Consider the following 15201-nt stretch of genomic DNA (forward strand, 5'->3'; position numbering starts at 1 on the left):
GTTTTTCTTCACATAATTTAGCTTCTCACAGTATTTACTCAGCATACAGATTGAATAAATCTGGAGAAAGGATACAGCCATTCATTCAGCATTCCTTTGTTGTATTCTAATGACTGCTTCTTGGTCTATGGACAGTTTCATGTACGATCAGCGCATCCATTTCTATTTTTTTTTAAAGTTGATTGGGATTAAGTTGGATCTGAAGAGCAATTGGGGATAACTTGACATTTTATAAGATTTACAATCTATGAATGGCTCTCTGCATTGAAATGACTTTGCTTTCTCTTATGAAAGTTTAGTTATAAACATATAAATAGTTATGATTAGTTGTGAACACAGCCTTTGAAGTTCATTCAATCATTCCTTTAACAAATCAGTGTTCTCCAGATCAAGGTGGTAGGGAGACCTGTGTGTGAATTTCTAATAAGACAGTTCTGGCACTATTAGATTTCAGAGATATCACCTCTGGCAACTCATGTAACTCTCCAATACCCCATTATTTTTTTCATATGCCAAAAAATAATAATAATTACTTCCACCTTCCTCAAATCCCAAGGTTTCACTTGCCCACTACTTTCTGTTCTCTACTCTTAAGTCTCATGTCACGCCAACGCTCCTGCACCACTGTGTAAAAGAAAGCATGACTTCCCATCTCACCCCACCCTCACTCTCTTGTTCCCTTACTAGTCTTTTTTCCCAAGATACTTACTAACTTTAATACAGTATAAATTTATGTTTACTTTCTGAGCTTCACACATTTAAATTCTTTTTCTACTTTATGTGCTTGTTTCTCAAAGCCAAGAATGGTGCCTGATATGCAGATGTGATCAAAAGATATGCTGAATAAAGGATAAATTAAAGGAGATTTTTTTTTTTTTAATGTAAAGTATTAAAGCCTTTCCTGGCACAAGGTAAGTGCTCATCAGTATTACCTATTAATATCATAAATGCATAGTCCTCATTGTACTTTCTTGTACATGTAATAATCATGAATCATCAGGATGAAAAAATAAGGCACCATCAAATGGGGTAATGGAGTCTCTGGGTGATACAAAAGGGTAACATGTTCGGTTGCCAACAGAAAATTTGGAGGGTTGAGTGTACCTAGAAGTGACTCATAAGAAAGGCCTGGTGTACTACTTCTGAAAACTCAGTTATTGAAAGCCCTGTGGCACACAATCCTACTCTGACCACACCATGAGTCAGAATCAGCTTGATAGTGACGAGACTGTACTTGAATACAGGGCATCCTTAAGAAAGTTGATTTGACGTGCTTGCAGGGGGTAGAGGGAAACTAACAAGGGAAAGAAATGTCCCGAGGAAAACAATGTTAGTGAGTCATGTCACTTCTAGATCCAAAGGGTAAGGGAAGCAGCAGTTATGGAATGCAGGAGAGGGGAACAGAGAAGGGGAAGTAAATACCCCCAACATCATGATCTTTCAACGATTAACTGAGGGCGCAGGAACCCCAGGGAGGCATTCCATAAGGCCATCCTCTCAGAGTCAAGAGAAACAGTATAGAATCGGACTGGGGAGAACATGGAAAAGGCCCAGGTTAATTGTGTGAGTTTAAATTCCCAACATGCAGGCAAATTTCACAAAGAGCCACCCTTATAAGCTGCCCCCCAGAATTAGTAGTGAACCCCATACTTTCTCTTCCCTTCTAGTCATCCTAGAAGGGTTACTTGACTATGATGTATACTTCCTTCTAAGGTTCCAAGAAGATTACATTGGCATGGACTATTTGACTGCTCCCAGGCAAGTCCCTGATTCTGTTCCTCTGACATGAGTCTCTTGCCATGCAAAACAGAAAAGCACCGCGTCTAGAAGTCCCCTGGGTTTGTGTTGCAGTGCAGTATGTCTGTGCATTGTTCAGCAGCTGCCACAATGTCCCCTAGAGGTTGCTACATTTCAGAGCTGGATGAGGTAATGGGGATATTTAGCCCAAGTTAAACTTGTAAAAGTGTCTACCAAAGAGTTTGTTATTAATTACATGATGTGTTGCCCAGAGTTGGAAAAAGAGTTCCTTATGAATGTCTCCCACTAGTAAAAACGATTACTTCTTTGCAGGGATGAGATTAATGTAAGGACTGAAATGTAGTAAAATAAACCTTCAGTAGTTATTAGTAGTGGAGAAAACTTGAGACCAATTCCCTACCTACAAGATGAGAATACTGATGACTGTTAGGTCATCAAGATTGGCGGAGGGGGTGATGGAGATAACGTATATTAATTCATTCTTCTGAGGTATCCGTTAAGATTCTTGGAATGGTGACTAGGACCCTACAAATGTCCTTGTAATTCAATCATAGAGCCATCTTCTTGCAAAATTCTCCTTAGTGCTCAGATGTCCTGGCCGTCTGGGTTGTATATTGGAACACAGCCAGTCATGACTCAATTAATTGAGTGGTCTGAGAGGACTGAAGACAGTGGGACTGAAGAAGGGCCAAGACCTAAAACTGGTCCTTCCCTCCTGGGGTGGGACAGGTGGCAGTCGGCTTGACCCAGCTGCTGGTGATTGGAAAGAGTCCAGTTTAGGAGGCAGAATTAGTAACCAAGGGAGGCAAAAGAGCAGACCAACAGACGATTTCTGAGTGTCTTGTTGTTGTTGTTAAGTGCCGTCGAGTCGGTTCTGACCCATAGCGACCCTGTACAGGGTTTCTAGTAAGAAGTATTTTCATGGTGTAGGGTGGGGCAACCTGCAAGTGACAGATAAGCAGGTGCTAAACAGTTAAGGACCTCTGGTAGTGTAGTGGTTACGAATCGGGCTGCGAACTTTAAGGTCAGCAGTTCGAAACTACCAGCCGCTCCACGGGAGAAAGATGAGGCTTTCTACTCCCATAAAGATTTACACCCTTGGAAACCCTGTACAGGGTCGCTATGGGTCGGAACCGACTCAACGACACTTAACAACAACAAACAGTTGAGCAGCTAACATGGTTGTCCCTCAGCAAAGACTCTGGCTATCAAGATGAGAGTCAGTTCAGATTTTCACTCTACAGAAGAAAGATTGCCACTTGGGAAAAAGGATCTGTACCCTAATAGGTCTGGGATAAAGGACAGAAGGAAATCAATACAGAAAAACTACGACACGGGAGCACACTCACATCAACAGTGACTTTAGAATTTCTATATAAGGGGTATTTGTTGTTGTTGTTGTTGTTAAGTGCCGTGGAGTCCATCCCGACTCATAGCGACCCTGTACAGGGTTTCCGAGGCTGTTAATCTTTACGAGAGCGGAATGCCTCATCCTTCTCCCGCGGAGCAGCTGGTAGTTTTGAACTGCTGACCTTGTGGTTCGTAGCCTGATTCGTAACCACTACGCTACCAGAGTATTTAGGGAAGATAATTGAGTTGAAATGGAAGGCCTGGAGTTGTGTTTACCCAGAAATTTGTGAAAGAGTGGTAAAGTATGTTTTTCATAGTAATCATGGAATAAAAGGGACCATGAAGTCCTGGTGTGGTGCTGTGGGTTAATGCGCCAGACTGCAAAGGCATTTGAACTGCAAGGTTGGAGGTTCAAGCTCACCATCTGCTCCTCGGAAACCCTATACAGGGTCATTATGGGTCGGAACTGACTCAATGGCACTTAACAACAACAGAGGCCGACACATACTCTCACACACACGGGGTACCTGCAGATACTACCTACTCCAGGCCGAAATTTTTCCTTCACAATTGAAGTGCAAAAATCAGGCAAACACCCAACAAGACTGTGGACAGTATCTCAGCCATGTCAGTTCAGTCAAGCACCAGATGGGATCTAAGCCAACCATCCTAATGTGTGCACTTTGTTTTGGAAGTTTACTCCTCAATGCCCTTTTCATCAGTTTAAACAATGCAAATGAAAGTGTTCTAGAATTCTCATCTTTGCAGTATTTCCTGAGCCACACACCATACATGTAGCAAATTATAACTATTTGAACTTAGATGCTTGAGTAGAAAAATGCATTCAAGACTCTTTGCCTCCAAATCCTTCTGCTCGGGATATATCCTAAAGAAATAGAGCCATGGCATGAATAGATGTATGCACACCCATGTTCATCACAGCACTATTCACAATAGGAAAAATACAGAGACAACTGAAATGCTCATCACAGGAAGAATTGATCTACAGACTTTGCTATAAAAACACAATGAAATATTATACAATGTTGAAGAATAACAATGAATCTACCAAACAACTCATAACATTGATCGACCTGGAAGACATGCTGAGTGAAATTAGTCAATCACAAAAGAACAAATACTGTGTGGGACCACTAATGTGTTATTGTTGTTGTTGTTAGGTGTGATTGATCGAGTCGGTTCCGACTTATAGCAACTCTATGCACAACAGAACGAAACACTGTCCAGTCCTGGGCCAACCTCACAATCGTTGCTACACGTGAGCCCATTGCTGCCACTACTGTGCCAATCCATCTCATCTGGGGTCTTCCTCTTTTTCTTTGACCCTTCACTTTACCAAACATAATCTCCTTTTCCTGTGACTGATCCCTCCTGGTAATATGTCCTAAGCATGAGCAACAAAGTCTGGTCATCCTGGCCTCCAATAAGCACTCTGGCTGCACTTCCTCCAATGCAGATCTGTTGTTCTTTTGGCAGCCCATGGTACAGTCAATATTCTCCTCCACACCAAAACTCAAATGTATTAATTCTACTATGGTCTTCCTTATTCACTGTTCAACTTCTGCATGCCTATGAGGTTATTGAAAATACCATGGCTTGGGTAAGTCTCACCTTAGTCCTCAAACTGCCATCTTTATTCTTCAACACTTTAAAGAGGTCTTGTGCAGCCAATTTTGCCTAATCATTTGATTTCTTGATTGCTGCTTCCATAGTTGTTGATGGTTGAACCCTGCAAAATGTAGTCTTTGACAACTTCAATCTTTTCTCCATTGATATGGGTGTTATTTATTAGTCCAGGGCAAGGATTTTTGTCTTATTTCCATTGAGATGTAACCCATACCCAAGGCTGTGGTTTTTTTTATCTTCATCAGTCAGTATTTTAAGTCCCCTTTACTTTCAGCAAGCAAGGTTGTATCATCTGCATATTGTATGTTGTTAATGAGTCTTCCTCCAATCCTGATGCCATGGTTTTTTGTTTTTTCATATAATCCAGCTTCATAGATTATTTGTTCAGCATACAGATTGAATAAATGTGGTAAAAGAATACAACCCTGGCACACACCTTTTCTAATTTTAAACCATCTGGTGTTCCCTTGTTCTGTTGAAACAACTGCCTTTTTGTCTATGTACAAGTTCTTCATGAGCACAATTAAGTGTTCTGGAATACTTATACTTCACAATATCATCCATAGCTTTTCATGATCCACATAATCGAAAGCCTTTGCATAGTCAATTAAGCACAGGTAGACATCTTTCTGGTATTCTCTGCTTCCAGCCAAGATCTATCGGACATCAGCAATGATATCCTTCATTCCACGTCCTCTTCTGAATCTGGCTCAAACTTCTGGAAGTTCTCTGTCAATGTATGCATGCAGCCCTTTTTCTATTACCTTTAGCAAAACTTTACTTGTATGGAATATCAATGATATTTTCTGATGATTTCCACATTCCTTGGGGTCACCTCTCTTTGGAATGGACACAAATACGAATCTCTTACAGTCAGTTGGCCAGGTAGTTGTCTTCCAGATTTCTTGGCATAGAGGAGTGGGTGCCTCCACAGCTGCATAGCATAGTCCACAAAGACACTTTTTCTACTTTGGTGAGTAGTGACTGAGATCTTAAAAGCTCATGAGCAACCATCCAAAGTGTAACTATCGGCCTTTCCATGGGTTGAAGAAAGAAGAGTGTTGAGAATTGAAAGTGCTTGGGATCAATTAGTCCAGTGGATTAATGAAACACATGAACATCAGTCTCTAGGACTCAGAGACTAGAAGAACTATATGGTGCCTGGCTACCACCAACAACTAACTGCTCAGAAAGAATCACATTAGGAGGTCCCAGATAGAGTGGGAGACAATATGGAACAAAAGTCAAAATGATTTGAAAAAAAAAAAAAAAAAAACAGGTTGACTGGTCAGAGAGAGTCAGGAGGAACCCTAGAGTATGCGTCAGATTTCAGACAAGCGATACACACATAGGGTTACACCAATAGTGAATTGTGTAACCCTATGTACATACCTATTGCTTGTTAGTCACATTCACTGGTCGATTGCTCAGTTGCTATACCATGGCTAGTCTAATGAGCCCCAGTCATGATCCAATCCCAAGTGAGCCCGGAGCACAGGCAGCAGTCTTAACAACTTCACGCAGCCTCCTGGAAAACACGCTCCAGTCGTCACACCTGGGCAACAGAATATGGTGGAGGCACTGAACTAAACTGAAACAATCTGGTTTCTGCTAACAATTTGGAAAAGATGACAATGATAATGCTGCTGAGTCCAAACCTGGTCCGTGGAGGGTGAATATCACCTTGATTTCAGAGAGTGGACTATAATGGATTGAATTGTGTTCCCCAAAAGAATATACTGATATCCCTGAATTTGGATCTCTAGTCTCGAGAACTGTGAGAGAACAGATTTCTGTCCCACTGAGTAGAACTGTACCCAGTTTGTAGTACTTTGTATGGCCGTTCTAGGAAACTGATACATGCCCCATGTACATCTGTGTATAAATGCAGTACAAACACTAAAGAATCATCAACCATTCAGGATCAAATGGGCAGCATTTACCTAAGAATACAATTCAGAAGTGTGGGGAAGGAGAGGGAAGAGCAACAATCACAATCACGGGGAAAACGTGGGATAAGTGATGTTACATTTAGAGGATCACAGTCAAGATGAAACGAAGTGTGTGATTTGTTGAATGTAAAACTGATGATCTACTCTGGAAACCTTCACTCAATTCACAATATTTTTTTTTTTTTTTTTTTTAAAACACTCTACCCAGAATCTCATCAGCCTTTTCCTTTTATCACTTTCCCAGTAAGCCATGCGTAAAATGAACTTTGGCCTGAGAATCTTCTTGAACCGTGCTCAATCTAAATTGGAGTACTTAGGAAAACATTTTTTACCCCAGCTTCTTTTTCCAGAAGTTGAGTCCGTTTCATGCACTAGTGTATTAAACAGTTATTTCACAAGCAAAACTCAGAACCTTAAAAAGTTAGAAAACACAGAGTTTGCATCCGAGTTGGCCCTTGTGACAATTAGCATTGATACTGTGCTGTAGTCTTCAACAGAATCCTGCTGAACTCCTGTACTAGCCCCCCAGTGTCGAGCCTAACTATTGATTGTGCTGCGTGTGTCCAGATAGTCATTGTTGTTAATTGTCATCTAGTCAGCTCTGAGTCGTGGTGGCCCATAGTACAACAGAACAAAAATAGGCCTGGACCCACACCATCCCCACCATCTTCTGTGTCCATTCTTTGGAATATTTGAGTCCAGTATTGTGGCTGTGATGTCAATCCATCTTGCCCTTACTGGCTCTCCACTTTGCCAAACATGATGTCCTCTTTTAGTCGTTGGTGTTCCCTGATGACCTGCCCAAAGTAGCAATATTCTGGTTTAATCCAAATAGGGTTTCCATTAGCTAATGTAAGTCTGGAAATGTTGGTCGAACCTGTCCACACCGGCTGGCCCTACTGGTATTTGAAATAGTGGTGGCATAGCTATCAGCATCCCAGCAATACCCAAGCCACCAGAGTACAACAGTCAGGCCCCACTGTGGAGATTTGACTCAGTAGATTTGAGGTGGCATCTGGGTACCATAAGATGATTCTCATGAACACAGGTAGAAATTAAATCAGTCAAATTTCAGATGATAGGAAAAAAGATTTCTAAAAGTTTCAACATAATATTTCACATCTTTCCCACTGGATTATGTTCTCTATTCAAGAGTGAGAAGACCTCTCTGAGCTTTCCCCCTTGGTGTTTGCAAACCCAGCAACTTTGATATAATAACCATTGCTGCTTTGGCAGAGACACTCCTTAACAGCAGCCTGAAACAAGGAGTCTCTGGCCCTGTGTTGTGTGTGAATTGCAAGGATCTATCCTGAGTGTCAACTAAATTCAACTTGACCTTAGAACAGATGTTTCCACTTAATTTTTCAGAGCCATAGATGGTAATCAACTTACAGCAAATCTTCGTCTCAAATACAGCCACCTGGCTTCCCAGAGCAAAACCAGCAGCATTTCAGCAAATCTCTGGGTGAAAAATTCTTAAGAAAAGCAGAGGAATAGAATGCTTTGTAAATGCCAGTCATTGTAGGTGCACAGAAAGAAAATTGATTTAGATCAGAAAGATGGCAAGATACATTCTATAATCAAGGGGCTTGGAGGCCAAGCAGGATTTACACATCACGATCCCCTTAGGAGATAAATCACAGACGCTCAAACATAGTGCTCCTTAGATCTTAATGTGCATTTAAATCACCCGGGGATCTTATTAAAATGCACATTCTGATTCAGTGTTAGGGCCTGAGATACAATTCAATCCATAGCAGTTCACCCTCTGAAATCAAGGAGGTGATACCCACCCTCCCCATTCCAGGGAACAAGTTTGCATTCAACAGCCTCATTTGGGACATTTCTAAAAATGCCCCAGATAATGCTGATGCTGGACCACATTTTGAATAGCAAGGCCCTATGATATCACAGGCCAGTGGAGCCAAGTCCAGGCAGATTAAGAACATTGTGGTTCTCTGCACCAGGTTTCCGAGGAGCAGTTGGTGGGTTTGAACTGCCAACCTTGAAGTTCAAACTGATCTTGCAGTGCAGTGCATTACCCTGCAGCACCACACCAGGACAATACTGCAATACTGCCCTTCTTATCTACGAAGATGGAAATAATGTTATAGCATATACATACATACATACATACATACATATATATATATAATGCGTGCTACAGAGAGCCTCTGATATATACTACAAAGTATTTTTCAGTTGTTATTAACTGAAAATTATGATACAGATTCAAATTTGAAGTAAACATTAAGTCTTTTTAAAACTAACCAGCTTTCAGTTGACTAGGTGTAGGGCATGTATCAGTTTCCTAGAACGGCCATGCAAAGTACTACAAACTGGGTACAGTTCTACTCAGTGGGACAGAAATCTGTTCTCTCACAGTTCTCGAGACTAGAGATCCAAATTCAGGGATATCAGTATATTCTTTTGGGGAACACAATTCAATCCATTGCAGTCCACTCTCTGAAATCAAGGTGACATTCACCCTCCACGGACCAGGTTTGGACTCAGCAGCATTATCATTGTCATCTTTTCCAAATTGTTAGCAGAAACCAAATTGTTTCAGTTTAGTTCAGTGCCTCCACCATATTCTGTTGTCCAGGTGTGACGACTGGAGCGTGTTTTCCAGGAGGCTGCGTGAAGTTGTTAAGACTGCTGCCTGTGCTCCGGGCTCACTTGGGATTGGACCATGACTGGGGCTCATTAGACTAGCCATGGTATAGCAACTGAGCAATCGACCAGTGAATGTGACTAACAGGGAGAGCCAATTCAGTTAAGGCAGGCTTGCAAATCCCAGGGCTAAACATGTGGTGTTTAACACTGCCCAGATATGGCCACACAATTGTCAACCCATTCCTTAAAGTGTGGAACCATGCCTGCCGATTTTACACTCCTAACTGGGGCTATCCCTAATCCAGACCCAACAACACGAACCACATTATCCTCCTTACCATGTTTTGTTTTGTTTTTAACAGTCAAAATTTAATAAATATTTGCTTACCAACTTTTTCACAGTAGTCATAAAGAAGACAAATAATCCTGGCCCAAAAACCTTCCCAGGATTTATAAAGAAAACATTGGATTTCTCAGAATCAGGCTGGTAGAACTTATCGTGTATTCCATCTTTCTGCTATGAGGCATGACTAATATTTGTTGTTGTTATTGTTGTTAAGTACCATCGAGTCAGTTCCAACCCATAGCAACCCTGTATAGGGTTTCCAAGGAGCCGCTGGTGAGCTTGAACTGCCGACCTTGCAGTTCAAACTATCTTTGCAGTCCAGCACATTAACCCACAATACCATACCAGGACTCTGACTAATATTTAAGCATCCAATATTATTAAGACTTTTTACTGTGTTTTTAATAAGCATTAAAGAAAAGAAGGCATCCTGGTGTGGCACTGCAGAATAATGAACTAGATTGCAACATCAGTTTGAACCACAAGGTCAACAGTTCAAACTCAGCAGCTGCTCCTTGGAAAGGCTATACAGGGTCAATATGGATCAGAACCGACTCAACAGCACTTAACCATAACAAAAGAGAAAATAATTCTGTAACCTTCTTAAAGAAGGTAATTCATAGTTAAGAGGACTGTTAGGAAATTCTTTACCACCTGTCAATCATAGCTCTTTGTACTGAGATGTTTAAAAGAAAAAATGAAACAGGTTACAACTCAACCACCCTGAACTTCACTTCTAATATCAAACTTGTAAGTGCACATCTGTCTATGCAGCCCATAACCAAATGAAACACTGGTTTTCAGTACCACAAACAAAGCAGACCCACCAATTTCTTTGTATTAACAGACTCCAAACATTTCTTTCTTACCAATATAGTGAGCAATGTGATAATGTCATAGTGGACACATGGCATTAGGCATTTGTCAAAACCCACAGGATTATTCAATGCAAACAGTGAACCCTAATACAAACCATGATTTAATTAACACTGCAGTATCAGTAGTAACAATTGTAACCAATAAGATAAGAATACAAAATGTTAATAGTAGCAGGAGAAGTGTGCAGGTCAAAAAAAGAAAAAGGTAGTATACAGGAAGTCTCTTTAGTTTCTGCACACTTTTCCATTAAACCAAACACTTCTCTTAAAAAAACAAAGCTCATTTTTCAAAAATTCCACATGCTTTGATTGAACATAGAGGTTAGAATATTCACAGAAAAACACTCAGACTCGTGTGGCCCAATATGGCAATCCCTAGCCACCTATATGTGTCAGTTTGCCATACTATGGTGGACTACTACCTGTTGCTGTGATACTGGAAACTACAACACTGGTGTTTCAAATACCATCCGTCACCCAGGGTGGACAGGTTTCAGCCACTGAAAGCCCTATAAATCCCAGTGGACTTGTGTCTGATATAGTGCCAGAAGATGAGTCACTCAGGTTAAAAGGCACTCACAATACGACTGAGGAAGAGTTGCCTCTTCAAAGAAAAGTCAACCTTAATGGCATGGATTAAGCAAAGCATTCAAGACCTTCATTTGCTGATGGGGCACAACTCTAAATGAGAAGAAACAGCTGCAAAAATCCATTAATAAACAGAACGTGAAAGAACAAAGTACGGATGTAAGAAAATTGGAACTCATCAAAAGTGAACTGGAACTCATAAAGACAGATATCCTAAGAATAAAAACCCTGGTATGACACTGTGGGATAACCATTGGACTGTCAACTGCAAGGTCAGCAGTTCAAACCCACCAACCACTCTGAGAAACAAGTCCACAAGAGCCAAAATATGACCTTGAGTATATCCCACCTGAAGTTAGAGACCATTTCAAGAATAGATTTGATGTATTAGACACTAATGACCAAAGGCAAGAAAAGCTGTTGGATGACATCAAAAACATTATATATGAAGAAAGCAAAAGGTCATTAAACAGACAGGAAACAAAGAAAAGACCAAAATGGATTTCAGAAGAGACTCTGAGACATGCTCTTGAATGTAAAGAAGCTAAAGAAACTGGGAAAAAATGATGAAGTAAAATTTCTGAATAGAAATTTTCAAAGGGTAACTCAAAAAGACAAAGCCGACAACTATAATAAAATGTATAAAGACCTGGAGTTAAAAAAACAAAAATGAAGAGCACGCTTAGCATCACTGTTTCTCAAGACCAAAGAGCTTGAAGAAAAAAATCTAGCCTCAAGTTGCAATGTTGAAGCCATGGGCAAAATACTGAATGATGCAGGAAGCATCAAAAGAAAACAGAGGGAATACACAGAGTCACTGTACCAGAAAGAAAGTACTTGGTCAGTATTCAATCATTTCAAGAATGACCATAAGACCAAGAACCATGGTATTGACGAAAGAAGTCCAAGCTGCACTGAAGGCACTGATGAAACACAAGGCTCCATGATTGATGGAATGAAAGTTTCAACAAGCTGATGCCTCTCTAGAGGCACTCACTTTTGTATGACAAGAAATTTGGAAGACAGCTACCCACCTAACTTCTTAGAAGAGATCCATATTTGTGCCCATTCCAAAGAAAGTGATCCAATGAACCACAGAAATCATCGAACAATATTTAATATTACACATAACATTTTTCTGAAGATATTTTTTAAATGGTTGTAGCAGCAGCACACTAACAAGGAGCTTCCAGAAATGCACAGCAGATTCAGGAGAGGACTTGGAACTAGAGATATCATGCTATTGTTAGATGGATAGTAACTAAAAGCAGAGAATATCAGAAAGATGTTTACTTATATTTTATTGACTATGCAAAGGCACTTGACTGTGTGGATCGTAACAAACTCTGAGTAACATTGAGAAGAATAGGATCTGTGGATCATAAAAACTATGGGTAATATTAAGAAGAATAGGAATTTCAGAACACTTCGTTGTGCTCATGTGGAACCTGTACATACACCAAGAGGCAATCATTAGAACAGAAAGAGGATACTGACTGGTTTAAAATCAAGAAAGGTATGTGTCAGAGTTGTATCCTTTCACTATACTTATCCAACCTGTGTGCTGAGCAACTAATCCAAGAAGTTCAATTAGATGAAGAAGAACATAGTATCATGATTGGATGTAGGCTCATTAACAATCTGTGATATGCAGATGACAAAATCTTGCTTGCTGAAAACTAATAGGACTTAAAGCATTTAATGATGAAGATTGAAGAACGCAACCTTCATATGAATTAAAATTCAGTGCAAAGAAAACAAAAATACTCACAACTACACCAATAAACAACCTCCTGATAAACCAAGAAAAAACTGACATTTTAAAGAATTTCATTTTACTTGCATCCACAATCAATGTTCACGGAAGCAGCAGTCAAGAAATCCAATGACTTACTTCATTGGGCAAATCGGCTGCAAAATACCTCCATCAAGTGTTAAAGAACAAATATGTCACTTTGAGAACTAAGGTGTGTGTGATCCAAACCATGGTGTTTTCAATCACTTCATATGTATGTGAAAGCTGCACAAGGAATAAGGAAGACCAAAGAAGAATCAATGCATTTGAATTATGGTATTGGCAAAGAATATTGAAGTACCATGAACTGCTGGAACAGACACTTCTGTCTTGGAAGAAGCACAGCCAGAATGCACCTTAGAAGTGAGGATGGAGAGACTTCATCTCACATACCTTGGGCATGTTATCAAGAGGGACCAGTCCCTGAAAAAAGGACATCATGCTTGGTAAAGTAGAGGGCCATCAAAAACGAGGAAGACATCCAGCGTGATGGATTGACACATTGGCGGCAACAATGGGCTCAAGCACACCAACTCAGGTTCAGGTGGTGTTTCCTTCTGGTGTACAGATGGCTGCTATGACTCAGGAGTGACTCAATGACACCGAATGATACAACAAGAAGCCACATGGAGTTCAATTAGATAAGATAAAAACTTCAATTCCTCACTAGGAGTAGTCATACTTCAACAGTAGGTACTTATTGCTAGACGCTCTTCTTTATTAGACAGAACTGACACAGGACACATCCATCAGCAAATTTTGTTACACAGCATTTTTCTTAAAGAATACTCAACAGGTTATTAATCATAGTTCCCTCTCAAAATTCGTGGAATTTTTTGTTTTATAGTTTATAACATGTTTCTTTGCTTCCATTTCTTAAAATTATATAAGGTACTATTTTAACATGGAAATCGTGATGTGTTGACCAGAAATTCAACTTTTAATTAAATGTGTTTTAGGGTCACATTTGATCAATGTGTCTTTCTTTTTAATGTGCATTTAGCAACAAAACTATGCTTAATTGTTGTTGTTAAGTACCGTAGAGTCGGTTCCAACTTATAGTGACCCTGCACAGGGTTTCTGAGGCTGTAAATCTTTACCAGAGCAGAACATCTCATCTTTCTCCCGCAGAACCGCTGGTAGTTTTGAACTGCTGACCTTGAGGTTGGCAGCCCGACTCGTAACCACTACACTGGCAGAGCTCCTTTAGTTAGGTATGGAGTATAACCACATGAGCGCTGTTCCATAATCAGAGCAGACCCATTCTCATTTGTATTTCCAATGTCGGCCTCATAGATAGAGGAAGTAAGGAGCATGAGCTGGGAAGCTACAAGTATAAATTGAGTTAAGATAAGCTCAACTTACCAATCAGTTACTGAGATTGGACTGTGACCAGGTCATCTGTCAGGTAAGGAATATAAGGATGAATGGTGTGAGGCTGTAGGGTAAGGACTGGACCACAAAGTTGGTTTGAACCACAAGGTCGGGGGTTCAAACTCATCATCTGCTCCTTAGGAACCTGATACAGGGTCACTGTGAGTCAGAACCGACTCAAAGGCACATAACCATCACAAAGACCCTCAAGTAGCTTACAGTCTAGTGGGCAGTCAGGTCATTCCAAGGGGGAGAAGAAGGCTTGATGGAGGTGTGAGTAATGTGTAATTTGGGAATCCAAAAAGACCAATCCATGGAGACCAGAAAAGGTTCAACTCACTTGAAAAAGATTCAAGTGAAGAAGGGATAGTGGAAAGGCTTGGAGAACAATATGAACTAAAGTAAGGGCTTAAGACAGGAAAGTGCACAGTGGGACAGGCTACATTTCAGCTGAAGAGCTTGTGGTCCATATTAACTTGAAAAAGAGATGGAAGCTATACTCAATGAAAACAGCTTCAGTTGTGGGTGGAATCAAACAGCCCGAGTCTTCATCCTGGCTCCTCTGCTTCCTTCCTAGCTAGATGAACAAGGTAATCCACCCAACTTACATGGGCTTCTTTTCTCCCTCTGCAAAATGCTTATCAGACCCCTGTGACAGTATGAGGTAAGGATGAAATGAGGTAAGAAACCTCTCTCTTTCCTTCTTTAACCCAACAGTATCATTCATTCCTATGACTCAACAATAGGATCAACCTCACTGATGATTGGCACTAACAGTTAAGCACTGTATCGTGAGGTCGATTTGAACAGCAAAGTCAGTGGTTCAAACCATCAGCTTCTCCTCAGAAACCCTATACAGGGTCGCTATAAGCCAGAACCAACTCGACGGCATTTAAC

The sequence above is a fragment of the Chrysochloris asiatica genome, unplaced genomic scaffold, assembly GCF_000296735.1.
Source record: "Chrysochloris asiatica unplaced genomic scaffold, ChrAsi1.0 scaffold00006, whole genome shotgun sequence".
In the NCBI taxonomy this organism is placed as follows: Eukaryota; Metazoa; Chordata; class Mammalia; order Afrosoricida; family Chrysochloridae; genus Chrysochloris; species Chrysochloris asiatica.